Below are 21362 nucleotides of genomic sequence, written 5' to 3' on the forward strand. Positions count from 1 at the left end.
CCGAGCTAGGATCTATCTGAGAGGCCCTCAGCTGGAGACCTGGGGATTATCTACAAGATGGTAGGTGTGGCCAGACAGCTGTCCTGGGCGAACTGGAAGAAACGGTCATTATACTATTTTGGATTTGCTCCCTGTAGACTATACTACGCTGAAGATAGTGCCCTTTCGGTTGATAAGCAATTCTTTAAAATAAGTCCTGTAACTGCAAAGCACACAATTATGCTGAATTGTGCTTGTGTGCCCCGTGTCAAGAGTGTTTTCTCAAAAGTAAACACCAAAAAAGAAGAGGTTTTGAAACTCTGCTTTGGTCTTTCTTGTTTTTTTAATAGGTCAAAAGCTCTGGGAGGGAAGTGGCCCAGGTCCTCTCTTTCCGGAGCAGCCCTGCCCTGGAGACCGTGTCGTTGGCAGGACTGCCACCCAAGGCCCGGAGACTATGTCCCCTCTGCATCTGACCCAGCCAGCTCCTCCTGACCACCGCTCCCCCCAATCCTTCCTCAGCCTTTGGGCTCAAACAAACCAAGTAGAATAAAAGTGACAGCTCTGCATGGCGTGATCTTTGCATGTCACCTGGTTCCTGGAAAAGCTTAGTAAAGATGACAGGTGTGTTTTCAGAGGAAAGCCTGCTCAGGGTCTACGTAAGCTTAGTAGCAACCCAAGGCTCTGTGAGCATTGCCCTGCGAACACCTGAGGCATTGGCCACCAGCAGTGCCAGCTGGGAAGCCACAGGTCAGGATGGGCCAGGGTATAGCGCCTAGACCGCAAGCCTAGCCCTGACCCACCAGGAAGCAAAGGAAAGTGCTCAGGAACATTCTGGAGGGCGGCTTGAAACCCCCTTTCTGGATGCCTCCCAGCCCCTGCCACATACCCACGGCTTTAGACACCGTGGAGGTCTGGCTGACCCTGTGGGCTGCCTTGAGAGGTGGCCTGACTCTCGCCAAAAGGCCGCTTAAACTTGATGTTGAGTTTGGGTTGGAGTCTGGCCCTCAGCCCGACACTGCTCCAACCTCAGGGTCCTCAAGGAGGACTGTGGAGACGGCTGCTCCAGGAAGGCGACAGCTGCACTTGGGGGGCCATCCCAGGCTGGTCACCACTCATGGGTGACAGGTCAAGAGGGAGAGTGAGGAAGGAGGACAGACGGCTTTGCAGGGCCCCCGCCCCCGGCAGAACTCGGAGGTGGTTGGGAGGAGAAAGTGCCGCACCGCTAGCCAAACAGGCGGACAAGAAAGACTCAGGGAGCGACTGGATCAGCACCCCGATGCGGGGCTCGATCCCAGGACCCTGGGATCATGAAGGCAGATGCTTAGTGACTGAGCCACCCAGGCACACAGCAGCCTAATAATTGAACTTACTGGAATCAGGCTTGTCCTAAGTGTTTTCTTTCCATGTATTATCCTCTTACAAACAAGAACATTGGTATTATTTTTATTTTGCCCGTGATGTATGAGAAAACTAAAATACAGTTTACCCGACCTAGCCTCATTTTCCAGGGCTGAGCCCCCAAGGATCGAAGAGGTGCACTTGACCCACAAAAGTTTCAGAGCCGGCAGAATGGCAGGGCTGGGGTTTAAATCTGAGCATGTCTGATTCTCTCGTCTATGCTCTTCAAGACCCAGGAATGCATTCTGTGGCTGGTCCTAGGTGTGCCACAGACATGGCCAGGAGAGAGCGGGAAGGCTGTGACTCATGCCCAGGAGGTGGAGCGTGGGGGTCCCCCTTCCAGGAAGAGGCTGTGTGTCTCCCCACATCCCTCACTCCACCCTGAGCACACCCATTTGTGCCTGGAACAAGGCATTTGCACCTGTGAGTGTCTGGAAATGGCTCTGTTGGGGTATGTACAAATGGTGGGGGAGGGGGTCTCTGGTGTCTTTCCTAGTCCCCTTCTGGCCAGCCCCCAAGAGGTGGCAGCTGATGCCGCTGGAGGTTGTTGTGGGCTCTGAGCGACATCCTCTTAGCTCCACGGAGCCCCTGCCCTTCCTCCCCAGTGCCCTACCCGTTCTCTGTAATTACAGTCTTGCCAGCCCCGCCGCTCGGCTGACAGCCTGAACTTTTCTGCCCAGCGCAGCCTTCAGTGCCTGAGGTCCCCGGGGATCCTCAAAGGTCACAAGGAAAAAGAAGCTTCTGCGGGCTCCTTCTTACTGGGCTGAAAGATGTCTGACTCAATAGTGCCTGCTTATATTCAAGGAGCCTCACCCTTTGAGACCACAAGTGTGGTTGGAGGGGAGTGGAGAGACACCCTGGGTCTACTCCAAAATGCTCCCCATTGGCACTGACATAGGGTAAGTGGTTTTCTTAGTTTTCACTAGCTACAAGAGCTTTTGTTCCAATGGTCCCTTCGGTAGAAGCCCAGCTGATCAAGTAAGAGTAGAATTTCCCTAATCGAAGGACATATGTTGGGGGACTCAGAGCTTTACCTGCTGCCCCCTCCACCCCGGTAGTAAGACCAAAGTCCCTCATCTGGGCTTCCCACAGATCTTGTTCAAACCCCTTGATTTACCAAAGAAGAAACAGGTCCGGAGAGGCTGTGTGACTTGTCTGCTATTTCAACAGAAAACTGAGAGCTGGCTAGCTTCCGTCAGATGTGTACACCCAAGTTTATCCTGTGGAGTAGGAGAGGCTACTGGGAACCCATTATACTCTTCCTTCCCACGTGCGAATTATCAACCATTAGAAACGTCCCTAGAATCAGATCATGCAGTTGATTTAAGCTTAATAAAGTCTCTAACGGCTTGGTGGCCATGCACTGGACACAGTGGGAGGAAATGCCAGTGGCCGCCCTCAAGAATGGGGACGAGATCCACAGGCAAATCATTTTGGTAACTGTGTGGGATGCTGGGACAGCCTGCACAAAGGGCCGTGGCGGCGGAGGACAGCCACTCAGCCAGCCAGAGGGGCCGGGGGCTTCTCCCAGCTTGAGTGGAGCCGTGGGGATGGGTAAGGCTCAGTTGGTGAGGGCAGAGGCCCTTCCAGGAGCCCTCAGCCCCATTATAGGGCTTGGGGGACAAGGATGGTGTGTGCTGTGAACATCACAGCAGACGGAGTACGAGATGGGGAGAGGCAGGAGAGTGTGCTGGGCCGTTTACCCTGAGCTAAGAAGCCTGGGCTTCATCCCCCGCACTAAGGATGCAGGAATAAGAAATTAAGGGTGAGGCTTTCTGGGTCTGTGTGATGATGGGTTTGAGGAGACGGGATACAACTGGAAGCCTGTTGAGGATTTTGTATCATGGTTTGGGTCAGTCTGGGGTGGAGCTGTCCAAATGGAGATTCCAGAAATATTTGTGGGGGCATTTTAGAAGGTGGGTGATTGGATTTAGGGAAGAGGTGCCAAGGGAGAGGGAGGAGCTGAGAAGAGGGCGGGTGACTTAGAAGGGCCCCGGAAAGCAAGGACATGGGCCAGCACTCTTGGGAGAGAGAAGGTCTAGAACATGGGGAAGTCGAGGAGGGATATGAGGGGGCAGGAGGGGCTCTGCGTGGCCAGCTGGATTGTGGGGTGACAGAAGACTCCCCCTGCCCTCCTCCTCCCGCCCACGTGCTGCTCACCTGTGGGAGCCTTTCAGACTCAGCAGCTTTCCCTGGCTCCCGTGGGAGCCCCTGGGGCAGTTCCGGGCGCTGCGGGCAAGCTGGGCCGGGCCTGTGCTCTGGGTTCACATCTCAGCGTCTCCTGAAAGATGCTCTTCGTGGTTCCAGGTGCGGTGCTAGCACGGGTGCCTCCTGGAGCAAGTGGAGAGAGAGAGCAAACCCAGACCCCTACCTCCAGCTGCGGGGCGGTGGGTGGGGGAGCGTAGCACCCGCCGCCCAGCGGAGAAACTGCTAGCTCAGGTCACGTTGCCCCCCCCCGCCCCCCCCCTCGCCCTCTCTAAGCAAGGGGTTAACTATTTCCTTAAAAACCCTACGGTGCCTTGGAAATCAGCTGAATGGCCTTTCTGCACGGCTCCTGAAGTCCCGGGTGCACTCCCCAGCTTTCTGACGAGATATAAACGGCGGATTTTATGGGCAGTGGCATGGGCCAGTGGGCTAAGGACAGGCCAGGGAGCCAGCAAGGACGCGGCCTCGGTGCCTGGTGACCGCTTGACTTAAGGTGTGACCTTGGGCCAGTTGCTTAACCTGTTTACACCTTAGTTTCCTCGGCTGAAAAATGGGAGTCCTGATACCATGGGGCCTCACAGGGGGGCTGTGAGCGTAGCTAATTGATGGCTGAAGTGCACCCTGGGTGTCTCAGATGCTAGTAAACCGCTAAGTAATTACGCAGGCCTCGGAGCGCTGGCAGCCCGTACGCAGGGCACTCTTCCCAGGCCGAGGGGGCCAGGAGAGCGAGGCCAAGAACGCCTGGCTCAGCTAAATGCCATTCACCTCGCCGAGCGCCTCCCCGGCGAGCCCCCCTGCAAGGTCATCCTTCACTTCCTGGAGATCTTTCTCGTCGAGGCTCTCACACCTGTTCCCCCTCAGCCCTGCCTTTCACCTTCATTTCTGCAGAGAAGCGGCTTTTTCTGTCATTGATAGTCTGGCGAACGATGCGTCTGTCAAGCAGCCGCTCTGGACAAGGCATTCTGCTGTGTCCCCTCTCATGGGCTCCCGGGACCCCGAGAGGCAGAGCGCAGGGGGCTCTCCTGTTCCCATTTCACGGATGTGGAAACTGAGGCACAGAGGACTGAGGCATGTCTTGATTCTTTGAGTAGAGCCTTTCAAAAACCCTTCCTATGCCCGTTTCGGGGCTGAGCCCCGCATCGTCCTGAAGAGTCGGGAAGAGGAGCCACAGCCAGAATTCTCCAAATTCCGTGCTCAGACCTCTCCATCGCTCTGGGCTGCCTTCCCTGCCAGCTCTTCATTTCATGTGGGACGGTAGGGTGCAGGACCAGACAGGAGCTTCCCCGGCCTCAGGTGCAGAGAACCTGGATAATCTTTTCTATTTATACCAGAAAGTGACTAGATGAGGCTTAGGGCAAGTTACCTGACCTTCCTAAATCTTTTCTTTTCCATTCATGTCCCTTTTGTGTCTACTCTGCTACAACTGGATATTGCGGTAATAGACACCTACATTCTGTGTGTTCTAATATACAACAGGTATTAGTGTATCTGCCAGACGAGGTGTTGTGGATTGAATATTGTCTCCCCAAATTCCTATGATTGGGTCCTAACCCCTAAAGCGATGGCATTAGGAGCTGGGAACCTTTGGGAGGTGATCAGGTCAGGAGGGTGCAACCCTCCCGAGTGGGATTAGTGCCCTTATAAAAAAGACCCCAGGGAGCTCTCTCATCCCTTCTGTCGTGGGAGAACACCACGGGAGGACCGCTGTCTCTGGACCAGGAAGCAGGCCTTCCCCAGACATTGAATTTGCCCATGCTTTTTGACCTTGGACCTCCCAGTCTCCAGGACTGTGAGAAATAGGTCTCCGCTGTTTTTGTCATTCAGTCCATGGTATTCTGTTAGAGCAGCCTGAACAGACTCAGATACCCAGCTAGCTAAATGGGTCTAAATCCCTGGGCCAGGGATTTTGCTATATACCTAAACTTCTGCAACGGAATGCATACACAGAAGGTGCCAGGCCCTAGGTTAGAAGTGAGCACGTGTCCCTGCCCCAAGGGGACAAGACTTCAGAGTGAATAGGGGATGCCAGGATACTGGTCATGGCCCATGCCTTCATCTATTGGGCCCCAGTTTCCGGGGGTGGGATGGGATGGTGAAGAGCTCCTGAGCCAGGCCCCAGGGGGGCTGCTCCTTGAGAAACCAAGGGATTCCTACCGGTTTATCTAGGTAAGGGGCCATGGGTAGGGCAAGTTGAGCCTGCCGAGAGTCGTGTCCTGGCACACATCTTGTAGGCAGGTTAGGCTCTGGGGGCTGCACCAGATGCTCGGGATCCTAGAGCAAGCCAGGGGTCCTCCCCATCTTGGACCAAAAATGACACCCAATCTCCGAGGTGTCCCAGAGACGCCTTGCTGGATCACAGGAAGTCATGAACACCATCACCTGTTTGAGCCAGCGAATGACAATGACCCTGTTGATTCTTGTGCTCCTGAAACTACTAATGAGTGGTGGAACATTTCAGTGGTCCGAGCAGCACACTGCCCAAACTCAGGATGAGCCAAACATCCCTGTCCCTGCTTGGGTTTCCCGGGAGAAGAGGCACAGACTCTGGGCGCCCATTCTGCCTGTCTGTGAAGGCTCCGTCAGCCAGAGAGCACCCCACCCCCGTCCTCCCCAACATCCACCCTTCCTCCCCCCATTCTCTGTCTGAATAGAAGTGGACGAAAATAGCATAATCCTGGGTGACGGGGAGGAACCACACAGGGCCCAGCCTTCCCCACCTGCACCCCCTTCCCTGACACATTACAGACCATGTCTCTCACCCCTGAGCCAGAGTTCCCGCGAGAGGGGCTGCAGGAATTCGAGCCTCCTTTAAATCCTGCCTTTCTGGACATTTCCAACTAAACAGGATCAACCATCACTTCCTGTTAGCAACACTTGGCCTTTCGCGGGCTGCTCCATGGATCACTTAGAGTCATAAAGACTGCTTGGTGGGCTACCCGTGCATCCCTGAGGGCTCCGGGGAGCACCTGGGGGGAGCGCGGAACACAGAAAGCTCAGGATCTTTGGCTGAATGCCCGCCTGCCTGCTCTGTCCTACCTCACCCGTTGGCATCATGAACTCTTCAGGGACAAGGACGCAGAGGCCACGGCAGATAAGAAGAGTGGCCACCACCTTCGGAATCGGTGCCAGAAACTATTCTCAGATCTCATTTAACACCGCTGTCAAGTCTAAAACACATTTAAACCGGGGTCTCAGAGAAATTAAGTGACCTGCTCAAGGTCACAGACAGGACAGCACAGAAGCAGACTCCTCAAGTCACGCTCTTTCTAATTTCCTAGCTGCCTTGGAAAAGCTTCCCTTCCTTTCCACCTGCCAGGGACAACACTTTAGATCAGACACAGCTTTGCCTGACTGGGGAGACAGGTTCCTTCCAGAAGGGATACATCCACCAAGGTCAGCTCTCTGGAGGGGGAGGGGGTATCACACAGACACCGTCTTCAGGGCCGACCCAGGCATTCAGTGGTTAAAAGTGTACATGTAGGATTTATCCCTCAGCCTCCAGATGTGTGGGGACAACCAGGGTTGAAATTCCAGCCTCGGGAAGCTCATGTGACCCTCTTCTCACCCACCCACCCCCACCCCAGCACAGCACACGCTGTGTGGAAAGCAGGGCTGAAATTTTATAAAAGGAAGCAAAACTATACAATAATCCTAACACAGAGCTGTCGCGAGTCTGGCATAAAAGCATGCATGTGAGAAATGGATCTACGGATCAGTCCCCTGGCCGGGCCCTGAAAGTCCTCGCTCATTAATGTTTCACAGGGTGGCCGGTGGCTGGGCCCTTTCAGCAGAAGTGAACTCCCAGCTTGGCCCACATCCCGTCCTTCCCAGAATGACCCTTCACTCCTTCATTCTTTTGGTACAAGTTTCTGCCAAAGGAACACAGATGGAGAGAGAAAAATCAGGGCTGGGTTTAGATAGCGGGAAAAATTCACAGAATGTCAATCTGTTCATTCTGGAAAAAAGTTAAAATAATATTAGATCATTTTAGGGGTTTTGTAGGAACACACACACACACGCACGCACGCACATGGAATGGCCATTTCTCTGTGCTCTGGATCTGTGATCTCTTAGCACTGGAGTCCTCTAGAGGCGCCGGGCTAACCTTTAGGCTCTTCTTCCCTTCCCGTCCTGGAACGGCCTCTCTTGGACCTCTTCCCTCCTGTGTTGTTCTTGTCTCCGACCACAAACACTGCTTCCCTCTTCCTTCTCTGTCTCCCCATGTCCTCCCAGTCTCCCTTCCCAGCCCAACAACAACAACAAAACAACTGCAGGAAGATTCTAGGGTCTTCAGATCAGAGGGAAAATGACTGATAGAACTTAATGTGTTCCTTCCCTGGGGTATTGCCGTATCCAGGGACAAATGGCTATGAATGTGTGGGGTCTCTTGCCTCAGGAAGTTGATGAGAGGAGCTGAGTGGGGCAGAAGTCATCCTGGGGACCCTCCAAAGCACCCCCATGCACAGGGCTGCCCACTGTACTTAGCAAAGACCTGCTCTGAGTACCAAGTCTTACCGGATGCTCTTGCTCTCCGGAACCGCCCCTGAGGCTGTGTCAGTGCCTGGTGGGTGGAGGTCTTTAACACTGGTTCCTTCGTCATATTCCAAATCACACCACCTCCCATCTCCATCCTCCCTGCAAAAAGAGGCACATAGAGAACAGGCGTGGATTGGCTGTGGTTAATGGTGTGTGGGGGTACCAGCATGCGGACCTGGCAGAGGGCTGTCTGGCATGGCAGCTCCTGCCCTTGGACGTGCCCAGGCACCAGGCTGGGGGCTCTGCCCGATAAACAGCACTCTGGCAGCCGTGAAAGGGCAGAAGGGGAAGGCAAGAGCGAGATGCTGAGAGGAGCTGACAGGGAATGTGCTTTTGCCCTTTCCTCTCCTAGGGACTGGTGCCTAGAATTTGAAAGCCCCAGCATGTGGCCTGGCCTGCCCTTTGGCATCTGGGTCACGGCCACCAGCAGACGGACAGGAGACACTGCTCAGGCTGAGCCAGGCCGTAACATGCACAGAGAAGCTCTCCCACACATGGTCTCATTATGTCCTCAGGGATGATGTGGGCAGAATCACCTACTTCTGAACACATCAAACTTCTCTTCTAGGACTTCAGGGGGAGTGTCGTGGCCAAGGTTACAAGTTGTGTAATTGACAAGACCAGGACTAGAACGCAGGTCCTGTAACTCCCAAAGTCTCCTGCCACGGATTTTTCCAGAGGTGTAGCACATCATCCCAAAGGTCAGGACAAAGCTCAACAACAAAGACAGGCACTCTCTCCACCGCGTCTGCTTCATCCATCTTCTAGATAATAACTGTTCTTCAGCCCCTTCTTAAAGCACATTGGGTGATGCCCAGGACCCAGTGAATGCCCGTGGCTAGGAGTCATTCTCTAGCACCTCCTTGCACTCTTCCAGGGGACATGAGCCTGCCCTTCCCCCACCCAATCCACCGGGGCCCAGGACGCACTTTCGCTTCCGCCACGTGGACGCGCTTTTGCTAAGCGCCAGGGAGTCTTTGTTCCCAAACCTGTGTCATGCTTGCTTTGCTTGTCTTTGTAGAAGCCTTATTGCAATTAAGGCGTTTAATGAAACGTTCTGCCAACAGATGATATAATGACAGCGGAAAGAAAAGAGTCGTCATTCCTTTGCCAATGGAGCGAAGTGCTTTCTGAAGATGACATGACGGGCTGGTTGGAAGTCGCGCTCTTCTTAGGTGTGGGGTAGCGAACACTGGAGGTGGTGGGCAAAACGAGCACATCTCGGGTGAGTCTCCACTCGGAGCATTTGGCACATGTCCTCTCTCACAGCACTTGAAAGGAACGGAAACTGGGAAGCGTAGATGATGCAGTACTGGGTGGGGTTTACTCAGGGAAGACGGCTGGACACACCCATCCACGGACCCACACTCAATGGAAAGGCCTTTGGACCCACATCAAAGACTAGGGAGTGGATGTACATGTATATGTTTTAACTTAAAATGTTGAAGGTGCGTAGCCTAATTTTCTCGGATTTCTCTTTTCAACCAACTTTTTCCATTAACCGCCCAACACCAGTTCATATTGCGTCAGATAAAAGGGATCTCGATCTAATAGCTAACAGTTCCTGAGCAATTATCTGGTGCCAGACATCATACTAAGTGCCTTTTATGTAGCATCTCTTTGAATCCTCCCAAACTACCCACCAGCGCAAGGCTGACGTTATCCAGCGGGAGCACGTAGGCCGGTTTTTACAGGTCCTGGTGGCTCTGCCCATTCCTGAATCGCACCACTACAAACTGGCACAGCCTCCTCATGGCCTGGTGTTGGAAGGTGGCTGAGGTCTCTGTTTCCCTGGGAAGACTCTGACCTGGCTTCCTGCCACCCCCTGCCCCCATCCCACCATGATGGCTCTGTGCGGAAGGGAATATGGTGGCTTCAAAAGGCCCAACTCAGGTTCCAGGTTCTGTGCATGGATATGAAGAAGGGAACGGGTCAACACACCTGTATCCACAGCTGGGGAGGAAGCCGTGAACACTTTCTTCTAGTTTTCATCAAGAAGATGAAACCCAGTGCAAGGTTTTGTGGACATGGGGTGGTAGGGGAGGGTGGGACATTTTGGAGCAAAGCACTGGAAAAGGCCACTCGAGGCACTCAGATGGACAAGGGTGGGAGCAGGAAAGAAGGGAAGCTGAACTGTGTTCCCAGCAGCAACAGGTTCTGGGGGAGGGGGCAGAACTTCCCAATTTAAGCTGGAGTCTATAAATGGGCAACCACAGTACCAGTAGCAACAAAAACCATCCTGGGAAGGAAGAGAGAGGAGTGCCTCCTCCCATTAGTGGTGTTGCGGAACCCGTGACTTCTGCGGTTCTCTTAGTTATGGTAGAAATGTACTTGCTAGACTGTCAGCGTCAAGGCAGAAAGCTGATGTCCGTGTAGGTCAGTCAGATAAGGATTAGCGGAAAGGAAAGTGTTAAGAAGGCACGGTCTGGGAGAAATACTCACTCTACGTGTACCTGACAAAGGGCTTACATCTGGGATACCTACAGAACTCCCATAGCACAACAATAAGAAGACAAATAACTCAATTAAAAAAAGGCAAAGATTTGAATAGACACCTCACTGAAGAAGATATGTAAGTTCAACTTCATCAGCCATCAGGGAAAGGCAAATTCAACTGCAGAAGATGCCACTACATGGGCACGAAGGCAACTATGATTTAAGAGACTGACTACACCAACTGTTGGCGGACAGTGGTTGTGCCAAGGGCGGGGCAGTGTAAGCAGTCTGTCTAGGGCAGGGAACAATAACAGAACCACTCAAAGCCAATCTGTTTTGGATTATCCCTACGCATCAGCAATTCTAAACAATGTCAGTGATAAGATATTATTCCCCAGGGAGGGCAAACCCCTCCCACGGCCCCCTCCCTCGACAGCCCGCTCTGGGCCACTATATGCAGCCATATTTGAGAGCAGGGATGCCATGGGGTGCAACTGCCTCAGAGAACTGCTTGGCAGTTTCTTTTAAAATTAAAAAATTGCACTTGTATGTATTTACCCAGGAGAAATGAAAACACAAGTAGTGTTTATAGTGTTTCCCTTTATATGAGCCCCAGCATGGAAGTAGTCCAAGCATTCATCAATAGGTTGAATGGATCAACAACATATACATCCGTACAGTGCAGTCCTTTTCAGCAATTCAGACTGACTGGACTACTAATGCAGGCAGCAGAACACCAAATCTTATAAACATTACAGCAAGCAGAAGAAGCCAGGCACAAAAGAATGCATGCTCTTTGCTTTTATTTATTTGAAGACCAAGAACTGGCAAATCTAATCTACAGAAAGTAAACTATCAGTTGCCTAGGACTGGGTCATGGGTGTGGACAGTCACTAACAAAGAGTACAAGAGAACTTTCTGGTATGGGGGTATTGTTCATGACCTTGACTGTCATAGTAGCTATGCAAGCAACCATATTTGCCCAAACTCATCAAAACTCACCTAAAAAGTGTGCATTTGTCTGTGTCAGTTGTGCTCCAGGAAGGTTAATATAAAACTGAAGTTTGAAACAAAGGAAAAGGAAAGACCCAGAGTCAGAACCAGGACAGATATTGATGAATTTGAGAAGTGTCCCAGGCTCTCTTCATGGTCATTTCTGAGCCTAACTCCTTGGGCACTCCAGAACCATTCCTTTGGACCACACTTGCAAGGACCAATCTCTACATGGATTGACATTCATTGTATGGAAAGCAGTACGCAGTGTGATCTATAGAAATTTTTATTTCTTCCCTCTGAAGTGATTCTGTGGTCCCCTCAAATTCCAATATTTTTAGTTCCTTCAGGTATAGGCAAAAACTCTTTGAGTGCCCATGATTGTACTAATAATGCTAACAGCTCACATTTATTGAACATACACTGGGGTCAGCCATTACGCTAAGCGATTCACCTGCATTTTTGTATGTTATCTTCCCATAACCTGACCCTCTGAGGCATTATTCCCATTTTTCAGATTAGGACTGAGGCACGGAGAGGGGAAGGCCCTTGTCAAGCGCACACAGCTAGTTAGACCAAGACTGGAGTTCAGGTCTCTCTGGCTTGGACTCTGTTCTCGTCAATGAGCTGCAGGAACACTGACCTGGTGGACCCAATATTGCCGTCACTACCTGGTGCACCGGGCACCTGGCAGACAGGTTTGGGCTGTGTGACGAGTCTTTAATAGCCTCATTTACGGACTGTAAGCCCGGGCAGAGTTGAATTGCCTTGTCCTCACAGGCTGGAGGTAGGGTGGGGAAGGCTGGGAAGTTCCCTCCTTGACCTTCTGTTCCTGCATTGAGCTTTGCTTCCCGCTCTCTACTCTCCCCAAGGATTCTGTGAAGTTTATTCTTGTGAACTATGACCTTGACCATATATATATTTCTGGGTGTATTCTAACGGGATCCTGCGTTCCTCCTACCACAGGGCGGGGTAAGGAGGTTCTGTGTGGCTCAGGGGAGCCCTGGAGGAAACCACTCAAGTCCCCCCAGGGCGGCATCCCAATGCTCTCAGGCAGAAGGGAGGCTGGACCTGCTTGACAAGCAAAACCCAGGCAGGAACCAAAGGGGAGGGGAGATGGGGGCCAGGAGGGACCCCCAGCCGGCCAGCCTCTCATTGGGGAAAGCTGGTCTGGAGGCCTGGGAGGAGGGGGCACGTCTGCAGAAGAAGAAAGGAGGAGATAATGGAATCCAATCGAGCTCCCGAAAACGTGTCATCTCGCGGCTGCCAAAACCCTTTGAATACGTTAAATCCTTAATCAGAGGAGCCTAAGACTGCAATGACTACACGGAGACACGTTAGTCCAGCTAAATCCTCGCAGGTTTCCAAGATCTGAAGGGCCCCGGCACTTCCCTCCATGGCGGCTGCCCTCTGCCCTCTGCACCGTGATGTCACCATTGAAGTTCCGCGCTCCCCACGCATGGTGTCAGTTGACATTGACAGTTGCGGCGCTCTCACACCGACTCTGGAGGATTATTAGCTTTGAAGCTATTTGGCCTTGAGCAGTGAATTCTTTTTTGAGCTCACACTGGCTTATAATATCTGAGAAGCCCTGCTCCACGCCGGCCCCAGCTTGAATTCGGAGAGGAGGCCGCTTTCCAACTTGGAACTGATACCAGCGGGAACAGAATGGGGGAAGAGTCTCCATTTCGGATGGGCCACGGAGTTAGTGTTCTGGAATCCCCCCGGGGCCTTCACACCGAGTTTCCATTTTAACATCAGAGTTGGAGCCGCAGTCGGGGCTGGCCTCCGCCTCCGATCTCGGAACAGCCTCACAGCTGGACGCAGGGAAGGACTCGAGGAACATACATGCTTCTCTGGCCTCTAATCTGTTTGTTATTAGGCTGTTGGAAACCCCTCAGTGGGGCTGGAAGCTGATGTCAGAAGAGTATAATTCAAGTGTATGTTTAAAAAAAAAATAGAAGGGGGGAAAAAAAAAGCTCCCTTCTGTGATAATTTGCATGTGGTGAATACAAGTGTCTGGGAAGAGTAATTAGCTGAACAAAGCCCGTGAAGGGACTGCCAATGGATTGGCAAAAATAGTGACCCGGAGAGCTTCTGACCTGCTCTTAATTTCCTAGCAGGATTTTAAGCAAATGTCTCTCGGATTTGATTCAAGGGAAAAGAGACACCCCTGATCCCATGCCCAGCCTTGACCTCTAGTTGGCTCAGGAAGACTGTGCTTTTCACCGTCTACGAACCACACCGATGTTCACATAGAAACTTGGGCAACAGGGCCTAGCCGCCTCGGGTTTGCTAGACCGTTGACCGTCGGCTGGGGGAAGTGATGAGGCTGTGGATGAATTCTGGAGCGCTTTCTTACGAAAGAAAGACAGTAACTCCCAAGTTTTCAGGTTGCTGATTTGGGGAGAAGAAAAGTTTTCTTGGGGATTATCACTTATTTATCCCTGTGTTCTTATTTGTCTCCCTGATACCACTTTTTTATCTGTCCGTGTGAAGGTCCATCTTCCCCGACGCTATTTATGTCCATAACTCATGGGCTGCTTCTCTCCTAATGCAGCTGGTTTGGGGGGATGTACCAGCCTCGGAAGCTAAAACAAACACGCAGGAGACCCTTTCTGAGGAGGGCTGGAGTTTGGGCTGGCTGGCATCAGCTCAGCACCACTGCCAAACATCAAAGCCGACGAAGTAAAGGTGCCCAGGAGAAGATGTTAATGGAGGTGAAAGCACATCTTTCGTAAGAAGCAGGGACCCTGGGAAAACAGCTGGGGTGGGGGGATGGAGTGCGTTGCAGAACGCAGACCCCCCAAACAAACCCATGCTCCTTCCTCTTTGTGGTGCTGCTGTTGAAAAACTTCCTTGCATTTTATGTCTCTGAGGCTCAGGAAAGTAAACGGTGCATTCCCTTCGCTTCAGCAAATGCTCCCTTGCCCACCCCTCACTATTTCTGAGATCACGACGTCTTACAGCTGACGTGTCCATTAAACGTATAGGCGCCCACTGAAAGGTGGTATTAACACGTTGGCGTGTCTTACCGTCAGTGGGTTACAAATGGGGAAATATGGTCAGAAGGAAAAGTATTTAATCTTTTAGAGATGCCAGTGAGCCCAGTAACCCTTGTTCCATGGGATAACTCTTAGAGGGAAAGCCTACACATAGCTATAAGCATGCACACAGATGATTTGGGTATAGGCTGAGGTGAGACTCTATGAACCGGCCAGGTCCACCAGTACCCAGACGATGAATGAGTGGTGTCCGAGTCAACATTCCCCGTATTAACTCAAGCAACTGATGTGTACTCACCTTATCAAGTCTTACTTATTTTGGCAAAATGATAAATGGCGCTCATTTTTTTTTTGCCCCAAGGCAAATTGGTGAGCTTTAAAAAAAAAAAAACAAAAAACAAAGCGCGCGCGCGCACACACACACACACACACACACACACAACTCTTTGGGTCTGTTAATAATTTCCAAAGCAAAGAGCAGCCAATGGTTGAATAAATAAACCATTCTTGATGACAGTTTAAGAACCAGAGTAACAAGATGTGTGCATGTGTGTGCTTGTGTGTGTGTGTGTATGAACACACCCATAGTGCAATTGACTCCAAATTAATCCTATTGATTTGGGAGTACTATACTAGCTGGTTCTGTGTTTGAGTGTGTGCGCTTGTGTATACACATATAGTATTTTGCAGAGAATGGTAAAAAAAAAAAAAATAGCCGGAGTTGGCTAACGACAGCTAACAAAAACAAAGCAGAAACAATTCCCAAGAGTGATTTCGTCATCCATAATAACCATAATTTCAAAGATAGAATGGGCTATTCTTGGAGGTAGTGAGTTCCCAGTGGCTAAAAGTGTGAGCACCAAGTGTCAAAGGACAGTTTGATAGGAATATTTTGATTAGAGTCCTTTAAAAAATGGGGGTGGGGTAATCGGATGTGGTGATTTTTTTCATTCTCTCCATTTGAAGAATCTATGATTCTGTGACATAGACTATGCGATATCATCTTAAATAAGATCACACTGAAAGCAAAGTCTCATTCTCTTTTTTTTCCCTAGTGCACAGGACCTGCCACTTGTGTACAGAAGTCTGAATGGGTTGGACAAGATGATTTCTGAAACTGTTTTTAGGGCAAAATGGGAGTTTGTGAATGAATTGTATTAGGCTTCTGCAGAGAACCAGCACCAGTAGGAATTATCTGTATCTGTATCTGTATCTGTATCTGTATCTTAATCAATGGGTGCTTCATATATAAGAGAGGGACTTACCATGAGGAATTAATTCACACAATTATGGAGGCTAAGTCCCATGATCTACTATTGGCAGATGGGAGACCCAGGGAAATCAGTGGTGTAATTCAGTCCGAGTTGGAGGAGCTGAGAATGAGGGGAGCCAATGATCTAACTCCCAGCTCAAGGTTCAAGAGCAGGAGAAGAGCCATGTCCCAGCTGAAACAGGCAGACAGGAAGAAGAAGAAGGGGTGACTTCTTCTTTCCTATACCTTCCATTCTATTCAGGCTTGCAAGGGTTTGGATGATCCCCCACCATACCAGGGAAGGTAACCCACTTTCCTGAGTTCACCGATTCCAACACTAATCTTGTCCAGAAACAGCTCCACAGACACACCCCGAAAAAACTGCCTCATCTGGGCGCCCTGTGACACAGTCAGGTTGACACATATGACCCAGCAATTAACCATCACATTCACGTTCGTCAGCCTATGACAGTAACGTGCCTGGAATGCATGACTTTCTTCCTAAGGATTTATTTTACTAAACCAGTGGCTCTTTCCCCTTTTGCTCCCTGCTCTCTGAATCTATGAATTGTTGGTGGCACTCCTGATGGGATTAAGGTCCATCCATCATTATTTCACTGCTTACTTGCCTGTCCTTAAGCACTGAGCTGCCCTTGAGTAGACTTGTTGACCAGCTCAGTCACACGTTGTTATAATTCCTCAGAAAGTTCTCCCACTTCGAGTAAACCCCACTCTACCCTGAGAGCTGGCTCCTCGTTATGCCTCACTTCTTACCCTCTCAGGCAGGTGGACCCCACTCCACACGCTTGCAGGCTGGCTCGGCTCCCTTCCATCTGACCGACATCACCGGAACAGAATGCACCCCTGTTGGAACAGAAATGAATTTCACACACTGATTGGAATTCGGTGGCCTGCTGGTGAAAGGGAGGAGAACCATTATTCTAAACGAGTCTGTACTGTTTGTCGAACATCTGATGTTCAGCCATAAAACAGAGCAGATTGTATTTCAATCTTCGGTGCTCAAGTTGGCCGGTTACCTTCCGTTCAACCTCTCGGATGCTTGATGTCTTTGCAAGAAGTCAGGCTCCTCCAGGTATCGGGCATAATTTTCAGAAACTTTGCTGAAAATCAATGAGGGCTGGCAGAGGCAGGCGAGAGCTGCTTCTCAGTATGGGCACCTTAATAACACAGCCCAGGACAATAAAGTGGGCATTCTATAACAGTTAAGCATCTTGGACATGACCCAACACGTGCAACCATTTTTCCAACTCAGTCCTCTGCCCTGCCCCCTGCACATTCAGCTTTGCTTTTGAACTTCCGCTGTTAGCTGTCCTTAAATGGATCCTAGGGCTCTTCCTGGGCCACATTTATATGTGTACATGGCCTCATCACTGATGGCTTGAACAGATCCATAGTTGGTGGGAGCACAGGTGTCCACCGGACGGAGCCCTGGCCCCAAAGATCACCAGTAACATCACGAAATTTCATCTTCCTTTCCCGTGCCAGCCTGAGTCTGTCTAGTTTGCTTCATCGCAGGTTCAATGGAGACTTTGTCAGGGAGCTGGGCTCTTGTGATTTGTCATTCCACATCTCCCCCCCACCCCCCACCAATGGTTGGCAACACTCTCCTCTCCCTCAAAGAATGCTGACCTCCACTTTCACACGAAGCACAGTGGGGCTCAGCTAGTCTTTCCTGCAGCTTTGATTTTAATTCAAGTGATGTGAGCATTGAGGACTTCTCAAGAGGATATCTTGCAAACTTTAAATTGCTATTGCCTTTTTGGGACATTAAAGAAAGTTTCTCGTGCCCCTAGGCTTCCCGGAGGACACTTCCAAACACCAAATCTGCTTTGACTTGAAGGAGGATGACGTGTTACACTCAGTAGAAGGGTAAGGAGCGGCGAGGAATACAGATGTAACAGCGTCTCAAATACACTCACGCTCCACCCAGATGTGCAATATCAAGCTGGTCTGAGCTTCCTTAGGCAACCCCCCCCTCAACCTTGCCAATTAGCAATATCTGAGTCTCTTCCGATTTAAATGCTCTCATTTTAATTTAAGTACTTCAGTTATTGGAAATTCAATTCCTTTCTGGGACTGGTTTGATTTTCCCCCTGAAACATCTTGCCCTCTATCAGTAAAAGCTCATTTTCTATGGCAGGGTGGTTAAAGAGACCTCATGTTATTTGGTGGTAGAGGAGAAAGGGGATCATGTGGGATCCTCTGGATCTTTGAGGCAGAGGGGTGGGACTGGCCTGGCCGCTGTCTTGGGATCAATATCCACCTGGCATTTTGGGGGTGATATGATGACCTCCACTTCTGGCCATTTCTCCTGGTTTCAGGGCCTATTATGGCCTCTTTATGCTGATCATGGTTTTCATCATCTCATCATTCCACCTTCACACCCCGGTACCCTAGGGCTCCCCACGTGCCCTCTAGAAACACTAGTGACCAAGAACATTGTCATAGACTTACAAGCCAGATGACCTTCTTCCACTGTTGTCCCATTGCCTCGCGCCATATTGGCAGTGACTTCTTGAGGGTCCTAGCCTCTCCTGAGACTCCTCAGAGAAGTGAGACCCAGAGTGAGTCTCTAGTCTCCTAACATTCTCTGCCTTCCCCTCATTGGTCCACGGGGCCCCCTGTCCAAGGGCTTAGGATCTGAGAGGAGAGCTCAGGCCCCACCCGGCTTCCCCTTTGCCTTCTTCATCCAACCTCTTAGGCTGAACACAGCCTGTTTTCTACACCTTGACATCCCATCCTGATGGCACAGAATAAATCTCCAGGATCTATTCCACCAGGTATGGCTCTCGATATACTAATGGGAGCTAAAGGAATTTAGAAAATCCCCTTCCTTTTCAACAATGCCTGGCTTTGAAGATGATTTTCTTGCTTAACAGGTCAAGAAAGTCAGCTTTGAGATTCAAACTGATCAATGGTCTCTTTGTTCTAGGCAGTGTCCCTGGGGCCAGAAGCCTTGTGCCTCAGCCTTGGAGGTGGAAGACAGCCGGGGAAGGTGATTTAAGAGGAAACCAGAAAGTTAGAAGTGTGATATTTGCAAAATATTATCCCTGTTACAGAAATGTGATTCCAAGCTTTCAAGAAGCACAAACACTCCCGTTTTAGGAAATGTCCATTTATACAATTTTCCTGTTTGAAACATCCATAATTTTCGACTTCCTTCCTAAAACACTTTCCCCAGAGTCCTATGTACTTTGAAAGACTGTCTTTGAAGGATTTTATTCCACATTCTTTCTCTATTTTTCCAGTTAACAAACAACACTGATTCTGCAATACCTTATCTCCACCTATTTGCCCTTTCTCTACCCTAGGTTCTCCCTTCACTTAGTACTCCCTTCCCTTGTGGGAGCTTCTAAGTCATAAGGTCATTGTGCAGAAGAGAATTACAATCCTTGTGACTGGAAGGAAGTAAGATGGTTTGGTAGCAACATGCTGGGTGGTTGCTGTGATCATTACTAGGAAAGAACAGCCAACTTGGTTTTCATTAGGGAAATAAGATTGAGCCTTTCTTTGTTATCTCCATGGTAATGGCTGTGACCCCAAGGAAGACGGACACAGCACAGAGAGGAGTAAGTTTTCCTTGTGTTTGTCAAAGCACATCACCGCTCTCCCATGGAGCATGGTACAATTTTCCTAATGCAATTAGGCAGCACCTTTTTTTTCGTGGAAATGTACTTACAGATGTCAGTCTGGCTTGTGGTCACCAGGCTGGGAAGAACTTTGTTATGGAACCTGAAACTTGGCCTGATTACATGTTTTGCAACAAAACCCCAAAGTTCATATGAACTTTTCAACTGGTGACTTTGGCTGGGGGGTTCATCCCAGGTTCACTTGGTTTTTTGGACGGAAGATTCTGACCCAGAGGTTCTTAGTATGGTGCTTCCTGTCTGATGCCTTCTTCGTCTTCCTACCTGCTGGATGACACGCTCTATCCCATTCTTTGAATGTACCAGGAAGCCACTTTTTCTCCACAGAACTCTGTGGACAGAGAGCAATCTCTGTGACGGACTTTAAATAGAGAGCACTTGGTTTCTGGGGCTCCACAAAGCACAGGCTCTGCCTGTTGGCTCCTCCCATGACAGGCCCAACCTGGGCTACTGTGACATGCTTGCCCTTTGCAGGCTCTCTGTGTGTGTGTGTGTGTGTGTGAGAGAGAGAGAGAGAGAGAGATCACAACTCCTCCCACAAGTAGAGATACATAACAATGATTTAGTGTGTTTACTTAAGTCTCACAGACACCTAGTAGGAGAGGTAACATTGTTCTCACCCGGCTTCTAAGAAAACTGGTGCTAGAAATTGAAGGTCGGTGTCATGGCCAGGAGAGTATGTGACAGAACATAGTGTAGTGGTGGTCAGCACAGCCCTTCTTACTAACACATACGATGGTTCTGAGAACGGGACTTGTCTGGGGGAATGCAATACAAAGTAGCATCTAATAGCGCCAGCTTCTAGAACTTCCATTCCAAAGCCGGCTACATTTGTGGGGCCCAGCGCAAAATGAAAACACAGGGTCCCTCATTTAAAAAAGCAAGAAAAGGGGCGCCTAGGTGGCTCAGTGGGTTAAGCCTCTGCCTTCGGCTCAGGTCATGATCCCAGGGTCCTGGGATTGAGCCCCGCATCAGGCTCTCTGCTCAGCGGAGAGCCTGCTTCCTCCTCTCTCTCTGTCTGTTTCTCTGCCTACTTGTGATCTCTGTCAAATATTTGGATAAAATCTTTAAAATACATAAATAAATAAATAAATAAATAAGTAAATAAATAAATAAGCAAGAAAAAACTTAGCTTTTAAGTGTACAAACAAATACAAACAAGAAACAAAACTTTTTCCTTTCCTTTGTAGCCTCTCTCTTGATTTATCATGGTATTTTTAAATTTGCAATTTAATGTCATTCTACAGGAGAAGAAATTAAAATCTTAAATTATTAGCGCACCTTGTAATGGTCAATTTTAAGTTTTAAAATGCTTTTTGAAACTTGACGTCAGAGCACCGAACTCGTGCAGAATTGTTATGACACAGTTCTTTAATCGCAGCTCCTGCATGTACTTCATCGTTCCTGGAGCCAAGGGGACACGGCACAAAATGAACTCAACTGTTTTATTTTGCTTCCTGACATGCATACATCCTACCAACATCAGGACCACCGGTCAGCTGGTGAGTGAGGGAAGACCGAGAGCGGAGAAGCTAGGGGTTGTCCTCTCTCTGTCTTTCCTTCTAAGTTATCACTCTCTGTGAAGTATTTGGCTAATAAAGAGAAGCAACAAGAGTCAGAAAGCCTAGGAGAGGGTTCATTGATCATTTATGTTTCTTAGAATGCTGTTTCCTTCTTTCTGTATCAGAGGCAAGTTCTGGTTCAGATGGGAACGATGCAGCCTCTCAGGGCTGTTAGCACCCCATTTACTTACTCGTGGACGTAACACTCTTCGTATTCACTTTAGGACTCGCTGAACTATCAGGCATCACGGGTCCCTGGAAATTCTGTGCCGTGGGGCATCCCAAACACTGTGTGCGATCAGGGATGCAAGGAACGGCGCATGCGCTG

At 50.0% G+C, this 21362-nt stretch overlaps 1 long non-coding RNA gene across 2 annotated transcripts; it reads left to right on the top strand.

The window, feature by feature from the left end:
* Positions 1 to 1800: 1800 nt before the first annotated feature.
* On the top strand, positions 1801 to 20960 carry LOC132025127 (uncharacterized). 2 transcript variants are annotated; one of them, XR_009406423.1, is made up of 3 exons: positions 1801 to 1828; positions 9186 to 9343; positions 20854 to 20960. It is a non-coding gene; the product is annotated as an uncharacterized LOC132025127 (long non-coding RNA). The 2 variants fall into 2 exon arrangements; XR_009406424.1 differs by lacking the exon at positions 20854 to 20960 and adding an exon at positions 17619 to 17694.
* Positions 20961 to 21362: the final 402 nt, after the last annotated feature.

This window comes from Mustela nigripes, chromosome 9 (genome assembly GCF_022355385.1).
Source record: "Mustela nigripes isolate SB6536 chromosome 9, MUSNIG.SB6536, whole genome shotgun sequence".
Lineage (NCBI taxonomy): Eukaryota > Metazoa > Chordata > Mammalia > Carnivora > Mustelidae > Mustela > Mustela nigripes.